The sequence below is a fragment of the Trachypithecus francoisi genome, unplaced genomic scaffold, assembly GCF_009764315.1.
Source record: "Trachypithecus francoisi isolate TF-2019V2 unplaced genomic scaffold, Tfra_2.0 Lachesis_group0, whole genome shotgun sequence".
In the NCBI taxonomy this organism is placed as follows: Eukaryota; Metazoa; Chordata; class Mammalia; order Primates; family Cercopithecidae; genus Trachypithecus; species Trachypithecus francoisi.
In genome coordinates this window covers 37210897-37229894 of record NW_022681453.1, presented here as the reverse complement: position 1 = coordinate 37229894, position 18998 = coordinate 37210897, and positions in this window count along the sequence as shown.

Genomic DNA, 18998 nt, shown 5'->3' with positions numbered 1-18998 from the left:
CCTTGCCTGAATCATTGCCCTCCTCCCCATAAAACACACCTGGTCTGCTTAATTCTTCTTATTCTCCTTTCAAATCTCGTGTAAGTTCTTGCATCAACTTGGATTTCCAGTTCATGACATTTAGCCCATGTTATTGTAAAAACGTATGCCTTCCAGTTAGTATGTAAACAGTTTGTGGACAGAGACATGGTCTCTTACTTTCATCTTTCCCCATTGGCTGGCCCATGAAGAAGTTTTAGTACAGTGGAGAACGGACTTTGCTAATCACAGATTGTTCTCTAGAGGCAATGTGTTTGCTTGCCTCTGTAGGCCTTAAATGTCTTCTAACGAACTCTTCTTATATTCTGTCTAACTCAGAATAATGTTTACAATATTCAAAGCACTTAAAAAGTACTGATAGGGTGGTGATGACTATTAGTATCTTTATCTTAATAAAGAAAATATGAATACCTTACCCCAGACTATCTTGTTTTAAATTTTATGTATGGGCAAATCCCCTTTGGCCACCACCCTAGAAGTAACTACATTTATGTGTTTGGTCAATATATTTCTGTATATTTGTGTATTTGGAGCTAGGTTTGTAGGAAACAGTGGTAGATTTCAGTATGAGTGTGTGTTTTACACAAATGCTATCACATTGGATATTTCACTCATCCTGCATTATTCCTATCAGTATTAGGTTGCAGAAATCTTTGTGTGCTGGTACCTATTGATCTAACTGGGTGTTTTCAATTGCTCCATAGCATTCCATGTATGGATAGGCCATAATTATTTAGCCATTCTTCTTCCTTTTTAAAAATTAATAGGGTCTTGCTCTGTCATCTAGGTTGGAGTGCAGTGGCATGATCATAACTCACTGCTGCCTTGAACTCTTGGGCTCAAGCAATCCTCCTACCTCGGCCTCCCAAAGTGTTGGGATTACAGTTGTGAACCATTACACCTGGTCACTATTCCTTTATTGATGGACATTTTGGTTGTGTTTATGGCAAAACAGACTCGCAGGTTAACTAAATGGTTTCCCTAGTGTCATAGGAAGTGTGATATGGACCAATCATGGAGCATCTGAGCAGAGTCTATGCAGCATATGTTGTATATGCTGTCTACTAGAACTCTCTGTGATGATGCACATGTTCCCTCTGTATACATTTACGGAGATAACCTGTGTAGATGGATATCTATATCTATATGTGATGATGTATATGTCCAATGTGGCTAGTAGCCATTAGCCACCCATGGCTATGGAGCATTTGAAATGTGGCTAGTGTAAATTTAGATTTAATAGGGACTTGTGGCTCAAAGCTTCACAGTGGACAGTGCAGGTTATGCGTGATGTAAACACGTAACTTGTGTGTAACATTTGTGGTCAGAAAGTACCAACACCCTGAAAGGTGAGACTAGGTCTTTCAGCTTGTGTCTCCTATACCTAACATTGTCTGGCAAACAGTCGGTGTTCAATAAATGTTTATTGGATCAAAGTCACTGAGAAGTGCAGGCAGTTTAAGCTTTGGTTGGGATGTATGTCTGATTTCATCTCTCTTTGATCTCTTCCTTATCTGAGTATGTTTCCATTAGGGCTTTTTAGCTTTGCCTGCTTAATCTTTATCCCATAATAATTATGCAGTATCATGCCCTTAATTGGCATGTGGAGAAGACCTATCCTCTGCTGATATGTTCCTCTTATCTTATTTGTCAATAAGAATAGAAAGGATCTAAAATATAAAATTCACCTGAATTTACATTTAAATTAAAACAAAGGCAAGAAAATGTTGTCATGGGGCACTAATTAATGCTGACATAGGAATTGGAATATCCTTTTGCATTTCTGTTAATCCACACGACAGATACTTATCTAGTGTTTTCATTGCTTTTCTGTAAAACCATAGATTATATTATATAAACAGGGAAACTAATTAGCTGTTCCCCTTCTACCAAACTTTTTTGTTATCATTAACTTATGAAACCTCCCCTGAGTTATTGAAGTGGGTCTTTAATATACATTGGGGATTTGGGAGATGGGACAGGGAATTATTTGATTGTAAGGCTATGGTTACTTGGGTCCTAAAACAGACAGCTATTCAGCTGGTAATCATTCTTCTTTTTGAATCTTCGGCTGGCATAGACAGGTCTGTTTTACGGTGGAAACTATCTTCCACACATTTATCAAAATACTGCTCTATGGAGATAATGCTGAATGGTTTTATGATAAAATGAGACAAATGTGTAGTACAAGGAAGTTTATTTTGTCAAAACGAATGGTTTCTGAACATTGGGTTTAAAAGATTAATAAAACAAAAGCTCGAAATAGAAAGTAGTTACTTTTCAAAGCTATTTAAAAATTTTTTTGATGCCCCATCACTTTTTTTTTTTTGAGACAGAGTCTCGTTTTGTCACCCAGGCTGGAGTGCAGTGGCATGATCTTTGCTTACTGCAAACTCTGCCTCCCGGGTTCAAGCAATTCTCCTGTCTCAGTCTCCCGAGCAGCTGGGACTACGGGTGTGTGCCACCATGCCTGGCTAATTTTTTGTATTTTTAGTAGAAACAGGGTTTCACCGTGTTAGCCAGGATGGTCTCGATCTCCTGACCTCATGATCTGCCTGCCTCAGCCTCCCAAAGTGCTGGGATTACAGGCGTGAACCACTGCACCCAGCCCACTTCTTCAAGACGTCAGAATTCATTTAGTTAAGAAGCAGAGTTACTGTTTGGACTGCAGACAACTTTCATGGCTTTATGGGCTGTGTGATGAGACATAGGGTCTGTCTTTACAATGTGTTTTCATTGGGATTTTTTTTATTGGGCATGTTCTCCTTCCACTTAAAAGATATTTTTCTCAGTGCAGACATGTGAATGGCAGAGAGAGAGGATTTTACCAAAACACTTTGGGAGTTGGGAGGATATGTATGTTGTATATGTTGGTTCATTCATCGTTTTAATTTGGCACCTTTGTGTCTGACCTGTCCTGCATGCCAGATGGAAGTATGAGAAGGAGACTCAGGTTCTGGTTTCAAGGAACTCTGAGTTTACTAGTTCAGAGAAACAAACTTTTATTAATGAAGGACTCAAAAGGAGAACAGAGAGGTGGTCAGGGATGCTGCCCCTTGAGAAGCAATGGGTCTGAATTTAGTAGGTAGAAGGATTTGATGGTGGGGGGAGTTAGGCAACGAGGCAGCCCAAAGCGTATGAGAGTGAGTGGGGCTAACTCGGGAACTAGAAGTAGCTTGGTCTGGCTTGGAAACAGTAGAAAACAAAACTGGAAAGGTAAACGGAACCCTTGATATGAGAGGCCTTAGAATAAGTCAAATTTTAGGATTTAATTCCTGCCTTCTGGGAATTTGCATTTTAAGAGAGTGTGCCAATAAGAAAGAGTATGAAGTGTTACGAACAAAGTTTCTATCAAGTACTGTAAGATTCCTGATAAGAAAAAATGTGATACCTAAATTTGACAGGTCACCTTGTCAGCATAGGTTTCATGGTGAGCTCACAGTCAGTCAGGATTTGTGTGTGTGTGCATGCATGTGTGTGTACTAGTCTGTTCTCACACTGCTAATAAAGACATACCCGAGAATGGGTAATTTATAAAGCAAAAGAGGTTTAATGGACTCACAGTTCCACGTGGCTGGGGAGGCCTCACAATCATGGTGTAAGGTGAAGGAGGAACAATGGCATGTCTTACATGGCAGCAGGCAGGACAGTGTGTGCAGGGGAACCGCCCTTTATAAAACCATCAGATCTTCTGAGATTTATTCACTATTACAAGAACAGCACGGGGAAGAAAAAAAACCCACCCCCATGATTCAGATACCTTGCACCAGGTCCTCCCATGAAACATGGGGCTTGTATGAGCTACAATTCAAGATGAGATTTGGGTGAGGGGCACAGCCAAACCGTATCAGTGTGTGTGTTTGAGAGAAACCTCACAAGTGGGTGTGCGAAAACTTTAGATTCATGGAATCGCCCATAGTAGGGGCAGGGAGGAAGACATAAAATAGAGGTGGCATGGTGTTTATGATGGATTAGAATTATTTTCATAAGTCCGAGCTTTGAGCAGGTCTAGCACAACCTGCTAGAGGATCTAGCACAATCCTGCGAGAGGATGAACTAACACAACCTCTCATTTTGAGTTAGTATGCCTTTAAACTGTAAATCCATGTTTCTCAACCAGGGGCGATTTTGCCCCCTTGGGGATATTTGACATTGTCTCAAGACGGCTGGGAGAGGGTGCTACTGGTGTCTAGCATGTAGAGGCCAGAAATTCTGCCTTACATCTTACAATGCACAGGATTGACCGCCACGATAAATAACCAGGTTCAAATGTCAATACTGTTGAGGTTGAGAAACCTTGACTTACAAGGTTTTACAATGTGTTTTCATTGGGATTTTTTACAATGTGTTTTCTTTACAATGTGTTTTCATTGGGATTTTTTTTATTGGGCATGTTCTCCTTCCACTTAAAAGATATTTTTCTCAGTGCAGACATGTGAATGACAGAGAGGATTTTACCAAAACACTTTGGGAGTTGGGAGGATATGTATATGTGGATATGCTTATACAGTTACTTAGATAATAACTGTCCCAATATATGTGGATCCCCAATATATGTGGATATGCTTGTGTGGGTCTGCATTTAGTAGAGAGGACAAGCCTAGATCACAAAAGATCAGTGTATGTGTACTCATGCACTGACTCAGTACTCTGTGTACTTTGTGGAACTAACAATATTGTGTTGTTTGCAGAATGTGTGAACAAGTAAGATTCCTTGAAAAAAATAGTACTCTAACTACTGCTCTTACGCCTGTTAGCTGGGTCAAGTTGGTGTGGCTTCTTTTCTTAACACGACATATAAAAGTTAATGGCTTAATTTTTAAATAACACAGAGTCTTAAAATAGTAATATGATTGAAATAACTGAAGACAAAGTGTTACAATCTTGGAGCATATTCTATAAGGCATATATTCTAGGAAGATGTTTTCTTAATTTTTCTGTTCATAGTTGCAGTAGAAACATACACTTTGCTTTAGAATATCCTTCACCACATGTATTAGGGTTCTCTCGAGGTACAGGACTAATAGGATAGATGTATATATGAAGGGGAGTTTATTAGGAGTTTTAACTCACACAGTAACACGGTGAATTCCCACAATTGGCTGTCTGCAAGCTGAGGAGCAAGGAAGCCAAAACCTCAAAAATAGGGAAGCCAACAGTGCAGCCTTTAACCTATGGCTGAAGGCCTGAGAGCCCAGAGCCCCTGGGAAACCACTGGTGTAAGTCCAAGAGCTGAAGAGCTTAGAGTCTAATGTTTGAAGGCACGAAGCATTCAGCACAGGAGAAAGATGGAGGCCAGAAGACTTAGCCAGTCTAGCCCTTCCACGTTCCTCTTCCTGCTTTTATCCTAGCTGTGCTGACAGCTGATTAGATGGTGCCCACCCAGATTAATTCCTAGTCTACTAACTCAAATGTTAATCTCCTTTGGCAGCACCTCACAGGCATACCCAGGAACAATACTTTGCATCCTTTAATCCACTCAAGTTTACGCTTAATAATATTAACCATCACACCATGTAAATACAGCTAAACTAAATCAACAAGTAAGAGTCCAACTCAGGAAAAGTGAGCATGTTCTTGGTTATAATTTGAAGTCTGGCTTATCTAAGTAACTGTATAAATATATAATTGTGTTCTGTTTAACCAAGTGATGTTTATTTGGGACAAGAGATACAAAATAAAACTCATTTTATACAATAGAGAGTAAGGAAAATGTACTAGAAGCAAAACAGCTAATTATCACATGAAATGTTCACCTTGACAGCAGCACTGTAGAATATACCAGTCACTACCACAAAACCAGGGAGGGCTTCACTGTCTTTTTATTTTATTTTTCTTTCTGCATAAAACTGGAAATTCATTACAGGTTGGCAGCTTGAAGATAGGGGTATTATGTGTTTTCGTAAGTCAGGAAGCCTGGGGCTTTTAAAAGAATTTTATTTTAAAAATAGAAGTGACAAGACACTTTCTCATTTAAAGTGTATTATGATATTTTTTAAGAGGAAAAAAATATCTATGCCTCCTACAAACGTATTTTCCTGTGGATACAAGGCTCAGTAAAGTGGGCAGATGTTCTCACCAGTAACTTTAATAAAATCCTACTTCTGAGTCCTTTGTCCCTGCTAGTGAGGCTGAAGGTGCACTCGAAGCTTATATTTCCTGGCTGTTTAATGACCTTATTCTCTGTCAGGTCCAGCCCTCAGTGGGTTCTTACCTTTGCTGTCAGTTTCTTAGTCAATCCTTAACTCATAACGGAATTTGCAATGCGTATTTTGATTATTGTGGTGTTTCCTTTTACGTCCGTCATTTCTGAGAGAGCACTTGCCATAAAGCCTTTCACAAAGAAACTCCATCATGGGTAACACATTGACGAATAGGGGCACCTCACAATGTATTATTCTGTGAGACAGGAAAATGTATATTTGCAAATAGGACTCCTTTACATTTCAGGGCAGCTTGCTATTTTAAGGAGTCTGAGGCAAATCTGTTTTTAGAAGAAAGCATCACTCCATATTTTCCAATTAAAACGAAAAACCTGGTAGATAATCTCATAAGAGTTTTGTCTTGGTCTTTCGTGCTTCCTTTTTAAATTTTTTAATTTAAATCCCTAAACACTAGGTAAATGCTGATTTTTTTTCTGTAGTTAAGAAGTGGCATATTTTTCTGTGATATACATCCGGATCTGTCATTTTTATTCCCCCCTCCAGCTCCTTTTCTAGGTTTTGGCATCGGAAGTACCTTGTGTCCCCATGGGTTCAGTAAGTAAGTGCTGGCTGGCATTTCTCTGCTGAAAGGCTGAGATTATCTGATTCATTCTCTTTCTCCGCAGGGAATTTATTCCGCAATTTCTCACTTCACTCCCACCTCAGTTGCTCTTCTGTTTTAGAGTTCGTTCTTCTCAAACTCTTCTGGCACCCAGTTTTCTCTACCTTATTGCACTACTTGGCTCAGACTCCTTCCCTGGCTCTCTGCTGCTGAGAGACCCAAGTCTAATCTTGAATTTTCCTCGAGAGCCCCTAATAGTTCCTTCCCAGACACCCTCCTAATCTGAGCATCCAGGGCTTCCCTGACGATCTCTCACTTCAGCCACATGCGTCTGCTGGCTTCCAGGTGGAACCATCACTGTTGCTCCTGTCTTCAGTTGTGGACCTCTGGCCACCTGTCAAGACTGCTTTTGAGTCTTTCATGAAGCTCTGATACCTTTCCAGAGTACATGGGTTCTCACTCCTGAGTGGAAGAAAGTTAGTCTAAGGAAGAGTTTTGAAGACAAAGTATTTTAAATTCAGCTCTAATTCTATGTAAATACAACTAAGCTCTGTCAACATTTATGTAACGTTTCTAGTCCTGCAGATGGTATTTTAAATTGAGGTCTGGGGATCATCTCTTATTTATTTTTATATCCACTTGGAACCAATCCATGGTACTCAGACAAGAATGAATGGTCAGCACTATGAGTATAGTAAAACTCTGTGTAGTACTTCCTAATCTAAAATATTATTATAAATTGTGATACAGTAGAAAGACTACTGGATAAGGAAGAAGAAATTCTAGTACCACCCTCCACCCCTTTCCTAACTCTGAGGGAAGCCCTGGTTTTTATTTGTGGCACTATCTGGCTCCCCTTTCTGGCTTCTGAAGGTTGTTGGGACAATCAAAAGAGGAACGGTAAGTAAAAGTGCTTTGAAAGTGACACAGCTCCATGAAGTTGCAAGGGGAAACTGAGGCTGCAAAAAATACAACTTTTTTTTTTTTTTTTTGAGACAGAGTCTTGTTGTGTCACCCAGGCTGGAGTACAGTGGCGCAATCTCGACTCACTGCAACCTCTGCCTCCCAGGCTCAAGTGATTCATTCAGTCTCAGCCTCCTGAGTAACTGGAACTACAGGTGTACACCACCATGCCCAGTGAATTTTTGCATTTTTAGTAGAGGCGGGGTTTCACCACTTTGGCCAGGCTGGTCTCAAACTCTTGACCTCAAGTGATCTGCCTGCCTAGGCCTCCCAAAGTGCTAGGATTACAGGTGTGAGGTATCATTCCTGGCCAAGAATATAACTTTATTAGGCTTTACCTGCTATGTACATCCATACCAGTTTCATGGCAGTCTCTGGCACAATAAATAAACAATTTGGCTAGATTCCTTTCTTGGTGTTGGCAATGCCTGATTTAAATAGCAAGTGGTTACCCGAGATCACAAATCCACCTGACTTAGGTACTATTTGTTTTGATGGATATCACTAGATAGTAACTGCTCAGTATATTTGGCCAGAATCAGGGACAATGTGGCCACTTGTGGAGAAGATTCTACAATGTCTGGCCCGTTCAATGAATAATGAAATTATCCTGTGCTCTCATCATGCCACGTAGTGTTTGTCTGACTGGGAAACTGTTTGAATGCACTGGCTTGCCTCCTTCCATACAAGGATTTGTTTCTAAGTAGATGCGTAAAGGAGGGAGGTATGAATATAAGTGTTATCACTTGGGCTGTAGCATTAGACTGCCCCTCTTCAAGTGCTTGTTTGACTGTTTTCAGACTGTGTGACCTTGCTCTAGTCACTTAATGCCCCTGGACCTCAATTTTTTCATTTCTATGAAGTACAGGAAAATGTTTTTAAAAATATTTTTTATTTCAACAGTTTTTGGGGAACAAGTGGTCTTCTATTACATAGGTAAGTTCTTTAGTGGTAATTTGAGATATTAATGCACTCCTCACCTGAGCAGTATACATTGTACCTAATGTGTAATCTTTTATCCCTCACCTCCCTGCCCTGAAAAATAATTTTTAACCTCAGGTTTGTAGTGAGGTTTAATTTAGAAAATACAGGAAGGAAATTAGCAGGGTGCCTGGCCCTCAATAAAAAGTAGCTATTAGGATTTGTAAAACTTTGTTTGAACTTGAGTTTCTGACTTCACAGGCAGCCTAGTTTGAGTCAAATCTATCAGGAAAGTCTTCAGGGCTTCCTTTATATAAGACCATGTTGTCTGCAGAGACAATTTAACTTCTTCCTAATTTTAAGTGCCTTTTATATTTTTTTCTTGCCTGCTTGCTCTAAGACTTTTGGTATTCTATTGAATAAAAATGGTGAGCGTAGATACCCACGTCTTGTCATATATGGCCTTTATTATGTTGAAGTATATTCCTTCAGTACAAAATTATCTTTGTTAAGAGTTTTATCATAAAGGGATGTTGAATTTTGTCGAATGATTTATCTGCAGGAGATGACCATATGATTTTTATCCTTCATTCTGTTAATGTGGTGTGTCACATTTATTGATTTACTTACATTTAATCATTCATGCAGCCCAAGGATAAATCCCACTTGATCATAGTGGAGGATCCTCTTAATGTGCTGTTCAATTCAGTTTGCTGGTGTTTTGTTGAGGATTTTTGATCTACGTTTATCAAGGATATTGGCCTAGAATTTTCTTTTCTTCTAGTGTCCTAATCTGGCTTTGGTATGAAGGTAATGCTGGGCCTTGTTAAATGAGTTTGGAAGTGTTCTCTCTTCTTCGATTCTTTGGAAGAGAAAGCAGAGCATTAGTTCTTGTTCTTCTTCTTTTTTTTTTTTTTTAAGAGAGTCTCGCTCTGTTGCCCAGGCTGGAGTGCAGTGGTGTGTTCTTGGCTCGCTGCAAGCTCCACCTCCCAGGTTTACACCATTCTCCTGCCTCAGCCTCCCAAGTAGCTGGGACTACAGGCGCCTGCCACCACGCCTGGCTAATTTTTTTTTTTTTTCTTGTGTTTTTAGTAGAGATGGGGTTTCACCTTGTTAGCCAGGATGGTCTCAATCTCCTGACCTCATGATCTACCTGCCTCGGCCTCCCAAAGTGCTGGGATTACAGGCACGAGCCACCACGCACAGCCTAGTTCTTCTTTAAATACCAGGTACTAATAAATTCAGTAAAGCTGCAGAATACAAAATCAACATCCAAAACTCAGTTGTATTTTGCTAACAATGAACTATCCAAGAAATTAAGGAAATGATCTTATTTTTATAATAGCATCAAAAAGAATAAAATACTTAAGAATCAGTTTAACTGAGGAGGTAAAAAAATCTGTACACTAAAAACTGTAAGACATTAATGAAAGAAATGGAACAACATCCTGTGTTCATGGATTGGAGAAATATTGTTAAAATGTCTATACTCTCCAAAGCAATCTACAGATACAATCCCTAACAAAATTCTAACATAATTTTCCACAAAGAGAGAAAAGCAGTCCTAAAATTCATATAGAACCACAAAAGACCCCAAGTAGCTAATGCAATTTTGAAAAAGAAAAAGAGTTGGAGGCACACAGCCCCTGATTCAAATTATATTACAAAGCTATAGTTATCAAAACAGTATGGCACTGGTATAAAAATAGACACATAGACCCATGTAACAGAATAGACAACTCAGAAATCCATGCATTTATAGTCAACTAGTCTTTGACAGGGTGACAAGACTACACAATGTGGAAACAATAGTCTCTTTAATAAAGGATGCTGGGAAGAAAATTAGACATTGCCATGTAAAAGAATGAAGTTAGACCTGTGACTTAAACCATATGGAAAAGTTAACTTGAAAAGGATGTAAATGTAATCTATGAAATGAAACTATGAAACTCCTAGAAGAAAACATAGGGGAAAAAGTCCTTGATATTGGTCTTTGCAATGATATTTTGATTATGACACCAAAGGTACAGGCAACAAAAGCAAAAACAAACAATTGGGACTACATCAAATGAGAAAGCAACCTACAGAATAGGAGAAAATACTTGCAAGTCAATTCTGATAAGGAGTTAAGATCCAAAATATAACAGAAACCCACCTGCTCAATTGCCAAAAATTAATACCCTAATTAAAAAGTAGGAAAAAGAACTGAATTGATATTTTTCCAAGGAAGACATACAAATGACCAATAGGCATAGGAAAAGGTGAAGGAATGCCATGCCCTCCAACTTTCCTATGGCTTTTTGTAATTAAGTGGTTGCTGGCCACTCACTAGAATGGCATGGAGAGCTGAACACCATGTATGATGGAAATTTTTAGTGCTTTTAGTTTTTGCTATTAACAGAGACCATCAAACATAAGAACCAGTTGCAATACCATTGTAACCTGCAATCGAAGATGATGACCATAATAACAGCTGACATTTTCTAAGACTATTGTGACTGGCTCAAAGTCAGCAAAGATTTTCACACATGGATTAACTTTATCCTCTTAACATCCTAGGGTGAGGATCTACTTTTCAAATGAAAAAAGTGACAGAGAAGTCCGAGAACTAGTCTAATCTAGAGGATGGCACAGTCAGATTCAAACCCAGGCAAGCCCACCACAAAGCCCGAGATCTCATCAGCTCTATTTTACAATTGGGCAGTCCACTGCAAAAGTGATCTATTTTTTATTTGTATAAACTTAAGGGTACATAGTGGTGAAGTCTGGGCTTTTAGTGTAGCCATCACCCAAATAGTGTACCTTGTACCCCTTAAGTAACTTCTTGTCCTTCCCACCCTTCCAAGTCTCCAATATCTGTTGTTCCATGACTATGTCTCTGTGTACACATTATTCAGCTCTTGTTTATAAGTGAGAAAATGACTGACTTTTGACTTTGACTTTGTTTCTGGGTTATTTCACTTAAGATAATAACCTCCGGTTCTATCCATGTTGCTGTGAAAGACAGGATTTCATTCTCTTCTGTGGCTGAGTAGTATTTGATAGCATATCTATACCACATTTTCTTTATCCAGTCTTCCACTGATAGACACATGTTGATTCCATGACTTTGCTATTTATTACTAGTGCTGCGATAAACATGTGAGTGCACGTGTCTTTTTGATACAACAGTCTCTTTTCCTTTGGGGAGATAGCCGGGGGTGCGATTGCTGGATTGAATGGTTGTTTGATTTTTAGTTATTTGAGAAATCTCCATACTCTTTCCCACAGAGGTTGTACTAATTTGCCTTCACACCAACAGTGTATAAGCATTCCCTTTTCTCTATGTTGTCACCAACATCTGTAGCTTTTAAATTTTTTAATAAAAAAGAAATATTTTGTAGAGTATATGCCTGATGGGATGCCTTAAATTTACTAACAGTAAATTTAATAGCAATCTTTGAACTCAGTGCACCACTCTGTATTGAGTTTTATTTTGTCCATCTTTGGAGGAAGAAACAGTGTCACAAATATTATTTGGCCTTTGTTTTCCAGCTTCCATTGTGATTCAGAAATGGTGGTGTCACATGAATCCATGTTTGGAAGGAGAGGATTGTAAAGTGCTGCCAGATTACTCAGGTTGGTCCTGTAGCAGTGGCAATAAAGTCAAAACTACGAAGGCAAGTATAGACAAAATGCAACTACAATTTACAGTTTATCAACTGTGGGGCTTCCTCCCCTTGATTTTATTCTGCCATCAAGAAAACATTATTATGTGTTGATAAACCTGCTTGGGCAGTGCTACCTTAGGGCTTTGGCCTTTTTGAAAAGTGCATTTCCCAGCATCATTCTGTGTGTCAGATTTTATAGAGCAGTGATTTGGTGGGAGAATTCATTATTTTAGGCAGGGCCCCTAAATTCATTTCAGCTTCTTCACAAGCCCGATTTAAAGTAAAAGTTTCAGAGCTGACAGGCCAGTGTATCAAAACACCATGGCAAGAATCCACATCCAGATGATTTACTCAAGTAGAAATACCTATTGCTTTAAAGGAGATTTAATGCTTGGAGATTCTTATTCAAGACTTAGAAGCCAACACTTTTCTCCCCAAATGGTCCTCTTTTTAATTCTCACTGTCACTGAAGAACACCATTGTCTACCCAGTTCTCCAGCCAGAAACCTACCTTCTTCCTTATCTTCCCATGATCAGTTGGTTATATGTCCTTAGGATTTTTACTACCCAACTTTTCCATGATTCTTCAACACTGTGCTTACTCCTCTTTTCCAATCGGCCATCTCATATGGAGATGCATCTAGACTGCTAGATTGCTGCCTTCCAGTCTGGTCCCTACACAGTGACTACAGTAATTTTGTAAAATCCACATCCTTTAAGCTAATCCACCTCAAAATATTCCACTGGTACCCTCTGGTAATTGGCCCACTAGCCTCTGCCTGGTCTTTAATGAGTAACATGGCCAAGCCACCTCCGCTTCCTTCTCGCTGCTCTAAACATCCTGGCCTTTTGTCAGTCCCTCTTACCCTGGTCCTTTTGCACTGGCTGTTCCCTCTTCATAGAATATGTTTCCATCCTTTCTTTTCTGGTTAATCATCATTTTTTCAGGGACCTCTTTCCTGATTGAATGCATGCTCCCTGTATGTTTGAGAATTTATTATGGTTACATTTTACATAGATTGCTATCCATATTTTGCTTAATACCTAGAACTTTCTGTCTGGTGGGAGAGCTTTGATGTTGGGCCCTGGCAGTCCCAGAGCCAGCTGAATGCCTTGGTAACTATTTCTTGAATGAAAATTGACATGACCAAGGTCATTCTAAGATCATTAGACATACTGGAATGGAGTGACTCTAGTTCTCATTGCTATTGAACTTTGCTCCCTTAGGAAGTACATACAGTGAATGACTTCTTGCCTTTCTTATGTCATCTCCTTTATGAATACTTTGAATGAGAACTCTAAATGCTTAGTAATTCATCTTCAGCCATGGAGGTCAAAAGCAGGCCAGTTCTTCTAAGTGTGAACATGAACTATTAAGATTTTGTAAAATATATTAAAACATAAGATAGTAAGTCTAAAACAAAATATTAGAAAATATGATTGTACAAAACATTTTAAATGGGAACTTTAGCTGATATTATACCCCAGATTATCAATGGAATAGTTGTCAGTTGATTCTCTAGGTAAAACCAGAATGTTGAAATGAAGACCATTTTCAACATTAATTGCGATTGTCAACTAACTTACCCTTGTTACTGATATTGAGATGACTGGGATAATGACCTGATATCTGCTTTTATATCCAGGGCAGCAGAAGTCCATGGAGTCATTTACTGGTGGTGCAAGGAGGTCAACACTCGTATCGTTCTAAGCCATTCCCAATAAACTTCCATCCTATATAGACCCAGCATGCTTGCTAAGCAAACCCTGCCTTAAGATAATTTCCTTATCTTTCCCTTGGGCCGTTTCACCTATTTTTTCCTAATTCCTTCCTAAGTAAAAATCTTGGAGTAACACATGAATTAGGGTATTACATCCATCAGTGATAAAAATTTTCTTTCATCATATTTCTTGTAGGCTAAGGAATAACATTTTGGAAGATTCTATTTGTATTGATTTTTATGTATAAATATAAAACAAGATCATGAGCAGAAGCCAACTGTAGTTCTCTTGGTAGAATGGCTCTCTATTTATGTGTAGTTAGAGAAGGCATTTGCAGGAAGCAAACCTTTAGGGACATTTTGGCTCAGTGCTGGGAATGTAAGTTTGCTCTAGCTAAATCCTCAACGGTAGTGACATTTCATTTAGCACTTTGAAAAGTTGTAGAAAGATAATACAGTTCCCCAAGCCATCATGATACTTGGGCTGCTTTTTTAGTGATATGTCACTTGAGAATAATCTTGAAGTCATAAAACTTTGTTTCCTTTATTAATCCAAGTCAGTGTGACTTGAACTGCATAAAAAATTTTGTATCTTTTATGGATCTTATGCACATAGAGTAAATTCATTTGTGGGTCTGTGACTAGCTTCCAGTTGTATCTTTTTCTTAAAATTGTTACTGACCTTACACCACAGGTAAGACAGAGGTCCTAGAAAAGCAGAGCAATTGTTTCCCTAGAGGATATGTTAACTAAACTATATAACAAAATAGTTTCAATTTTCTTTAAACAGTTCATGCACAGCAGCATCAAAACACAGAAGGGCTAAAGTAAGATGGTCTCCAGTAAGCCAGCTATGTCAGAATTTTATTTTCCATTTAAATGCAAATATGAAAATAGTTGGCAGTTAACTTGAATATTAATAGCTTTAGATGAAGATATGAAGAGAGAGAGGATAATTCCCTAACTAGTCATCTTTTCCAAGTATAAAATATTGGCATTGAGTTTACTCTGCCAACATAGTTTTCAGCGTCTCTAGAGCTACTGCTTCTTGTGGGAAAATATGACCCTCTCTATGGACCTGCCTTAATTGAAATCTGGGTTTTGCTGCATTCTCTGTGCTAAGGAGTTTTTCACTCTCTGGGGTTGCCATTGTTAAGCCTTCTAACAAGGGTATGATGTCTTCTTAGCATCGAAGCCAAGCATTTGCCATATCTTGTTTGTGAGTAGAAGCAAATCACTTTGAATCTTGAGACATTTTAGACTTTTTAATGTTCTTATTTTTGAATCCTCTACTAAGGGTGAAAAGCTATGTCTTTAGAGTAGTAGTTCTCATCCAGAGGCAGTTTTGCCCCTGAGTAGACATTTGGCAATGTCTTGGATATTTCTGGTCATCACACATTGTGAGGATGCTACTGGCATCTTGTGGGTAGAGGCCAGGGATGCTACTAAACATCCTTCAAAGCACAGACAGCCTCTACAACAATTATTTGACCCCAAATGTCAATAGTATGAAGGTTGAAAAACTGTTTTGGAGTACAGTATATTTTTTTCAGTAGCTCTTTGCAGACTTCCTACTTGATTCTTTTACTTCGTTTTTCAAAGTTTCTGTTGTCTAAATATTTCCAATATTTCATATTGGAAAATTTCTACAGAATGGAAGCAACAGTTTTGTCTTCAGTATCTTCCTCAAATGCCTCTCTAATCTACCTGTCTCTTGGGCCATCACCACGGGTCATTGTCAATATAATAATTTAATGCTATCATGGGAACGTGTAAAAAACACAGTTTTGAACTCTAGGATATTCTGGTATAGTAAAAGCCTAGGATAGGGCTTAGAAAACTATGCTTTTAAAACAGTTGTTCTTAGGGTGATTGTGATGAACAGGCAGTATGAGGGAACCATTAGTCTAACTGAACTCTCTACCTGTTCTCACCCTTAATTGACTTATACCTTGCTTTCTCTGCATCAAGGGTAAACTCCCTGCCCAGGTTCCCTCCCTGTTGAGAGATCATCAATGGATCCCCCTTGGAAACTGATACAAAATACAGATTATAAGCATCTTAAATGGGCCTTCACTGCCAATCATTGTACAGGCCATGTACTTCCTCATACCATTGTTGCCTCCTTTTTCCACTTCCTCTTCTAAAATTCCACTTGTCTTTTAATGTCCAGCTCAGATGACTCCTTTACCCTGAAGTTTTGTCTTCCCTGATCTCTATAGTCAGACTTGAAATGCTCAGGGTACCCTGAGGAATGGGAGTAGAGCTAATATTGGCATCTTAGTAGCCCTGTATCCATCAAAATTCAGAAGTAGCAATGAATCTTCCACATGTAATCAGTACAATAATAATGTTAAAGGAAAATAAGAGCATTTTATCATCCAACTTCAGTGAAGTTGTCCAAAATGAGCTGGGCATGGGGAATAAGTTGCCTTTGACAATTACATCCTGGATGTACATTGATAGATCCAGAAAGAGCTAACATCACAACAGCCACCATTCCCTGAGTACAAACCGTGTGTCAACCACTGGGCTGTGTCATTCAAGTCACATATTTTATTCATTCTTTACTACAACTGTAGGGGGCAGGTACTATTATCTTTATTTTGCAGATGAAGAAACTAAGGCAAAGAGAGACAATCTACCCCATCACAGAACATGGCCAACTCCATCATTCAGTCACTCAAGCCAAAGATCGTGGAACTGTCCTTGATTCCTCTTTTTCTTACATCTTTGTCCTATTTGTCACAACTCTTTAAGTTGATAGTTCAGTCTTGCCATGCATTTCTCATCTCTTCCTTGAACCTCAGAAAAAGGCCAAAGTCCTTGCATTTGCCTCTTCCTCTCTTCCCAGTGAGTCAGGCCTCCCTCACTTCCTTCAACCTTCCTTGATATCCTGTATGGAAGAGCAGCCCTCTACCTTCCCTTCACCAGCCTTTCTTTCCTCTACTATACTACTTTACTTTTCTCCATAGCACATATTATTAATTTTACCTGTTTGTCCAATCTTTTCCTCTGGAATAGAGATCAGCAAACTGTGGCTTACAGGCTAAATCCAGCCCTTGGCCTGCTTTTGCATGGCCCATGAGCTAAGACTGGGTTTTACATTTTTAAGTAGTTGGAAAAAATCAAAAGCAGAATATTTCAGAATGCATGAAGATTATATGAAATTCAGATTTCACCATCTATACGTAAAGTCTGGAACAAAGCAGTGCCCATTCATTTATTTATTGTCTATGGCTACTGTTGTGAATGAAATAAAGGCAGAGTTAAGTAGTTGCTATAGAGACTGTATGGGCAGCAAAGCTGAAAATATTTACTGTATGTAGTCCTTTCCAGTAAAAGTTTTCCAGCCCCTGCACTAGAAGGTAAGCTCCATGAGGGCAGGGTTTTGTTTAGTTTGCTGTAGTTACCCAGTACAAACAAAAGGGGAGTAATATTGTTGAATACATAAAGGCCATATGTCAGTTAATAGCAAGGCTGAGGTTTGCATATATAGCTGATTGGGTCTAAAGCCCAGGTATGGTGACTGTACTATCAAATAATTTGCTTTGAAAAAATATTTTTGTGGTGTAGGCATGTTAAAGTCTTATGCTTTTTTTTTTTTTTCCACCTGAACTGGTATATTGGCTAACACATAAAATTTCTTATATGACCAATCAACTATAGAAACTGCTATTCTATTTTCTTAGATCATAAGCAATGAGCCTGGATGTTTAAAAGTGAAAAATACAACCACTACCTTTTTAATGGATAATACAGCAGTTTTATAAAATAACCTATTTTCAAAAGTGAAAGTTAACTGCATAAAAAAAATAAAGGCAACATTTTATCTTGACATGCACTGATTTTAATCAACCATTTGAAAATTTTTTAGTGCCATTAACAAAGCATGCATGAATTGATGGGCGATGAGTGTACCTAATCAGATGGGATTTTTATAACCTCACAAATGCAAAGCCAGACTGCATAATACCCTCTTATGGAAGTCTTTGTGCATGTATTCTTTATATTTCTTGCTTTTAGGCTGCAAAGCAGAATTTGACAGTTGATTTGGTGAGGTCAGTTATAGGTAAATGTACAAACTGATAAACTATTCACAGTCAGGACCTTATTGGTCTAGGGGGCAGGAATGGTTATTTTGGTGGGTATGGATTGTTGAATGCTCCCTTATTTGATTTGTTTTAGGTAACGCGGTAGCGAAGAGAGAGGTGTGCTTCAATCCTGGAGGGGCAGCAGGATGCGGAGCACTTTTGATTGGATTCCCATCCTGGCCCCTTTGCAGAAAATTGTCTAGGATTTCAGCAACTTCATATTTGTATATGAGAGCTGTGAGAGGTGGCATTCACTTAACTGGCCCAGCCCTCTCTGCTTCGTGATTTTATTTCATCGAATTATGACCACAAGCCACCACACACTTGACATCCTATCTGGATTCCCAAGGAGCATACCTCCAACATCCGAGAAGAGCAAATTAGAGTCTTCAAAATGCATCACCACTAAGGGCATGTTCATTCTTCACTTTCTTTCTGCCTTTACAAAAGAACTTAGATGTATGTTTCAAAGGGTCCTCATTCTGTTCCTCTTTTGAACTTTTCTTTTTGCCCTTGTATTAAAGTGGTTTTAAAGGGGTCTAAAAAGATTTTGGAAAAACATATTTGCAGATGTAGATTAATTGGTGAAGAAAATTACTGCCAGAGATCAACTGGTTAACTGGTAAAGAACATTTATTTTATAATCCTTGAAGAATAGAAGGACATAGTTGGATTATTGTGTGTATTTTTACTTTCCATTGTCCAGTTAGCAGAGATAAAATGAGAGCGTTTTAACTTCAATGTACCATTTTACTGAGTGCTAAGGAAGCATATCAATTCCAATATTTTATAACCAAAGCTCTATCAGAACATATTTATAAAACTTGTTGGAATTTTTATGGCTT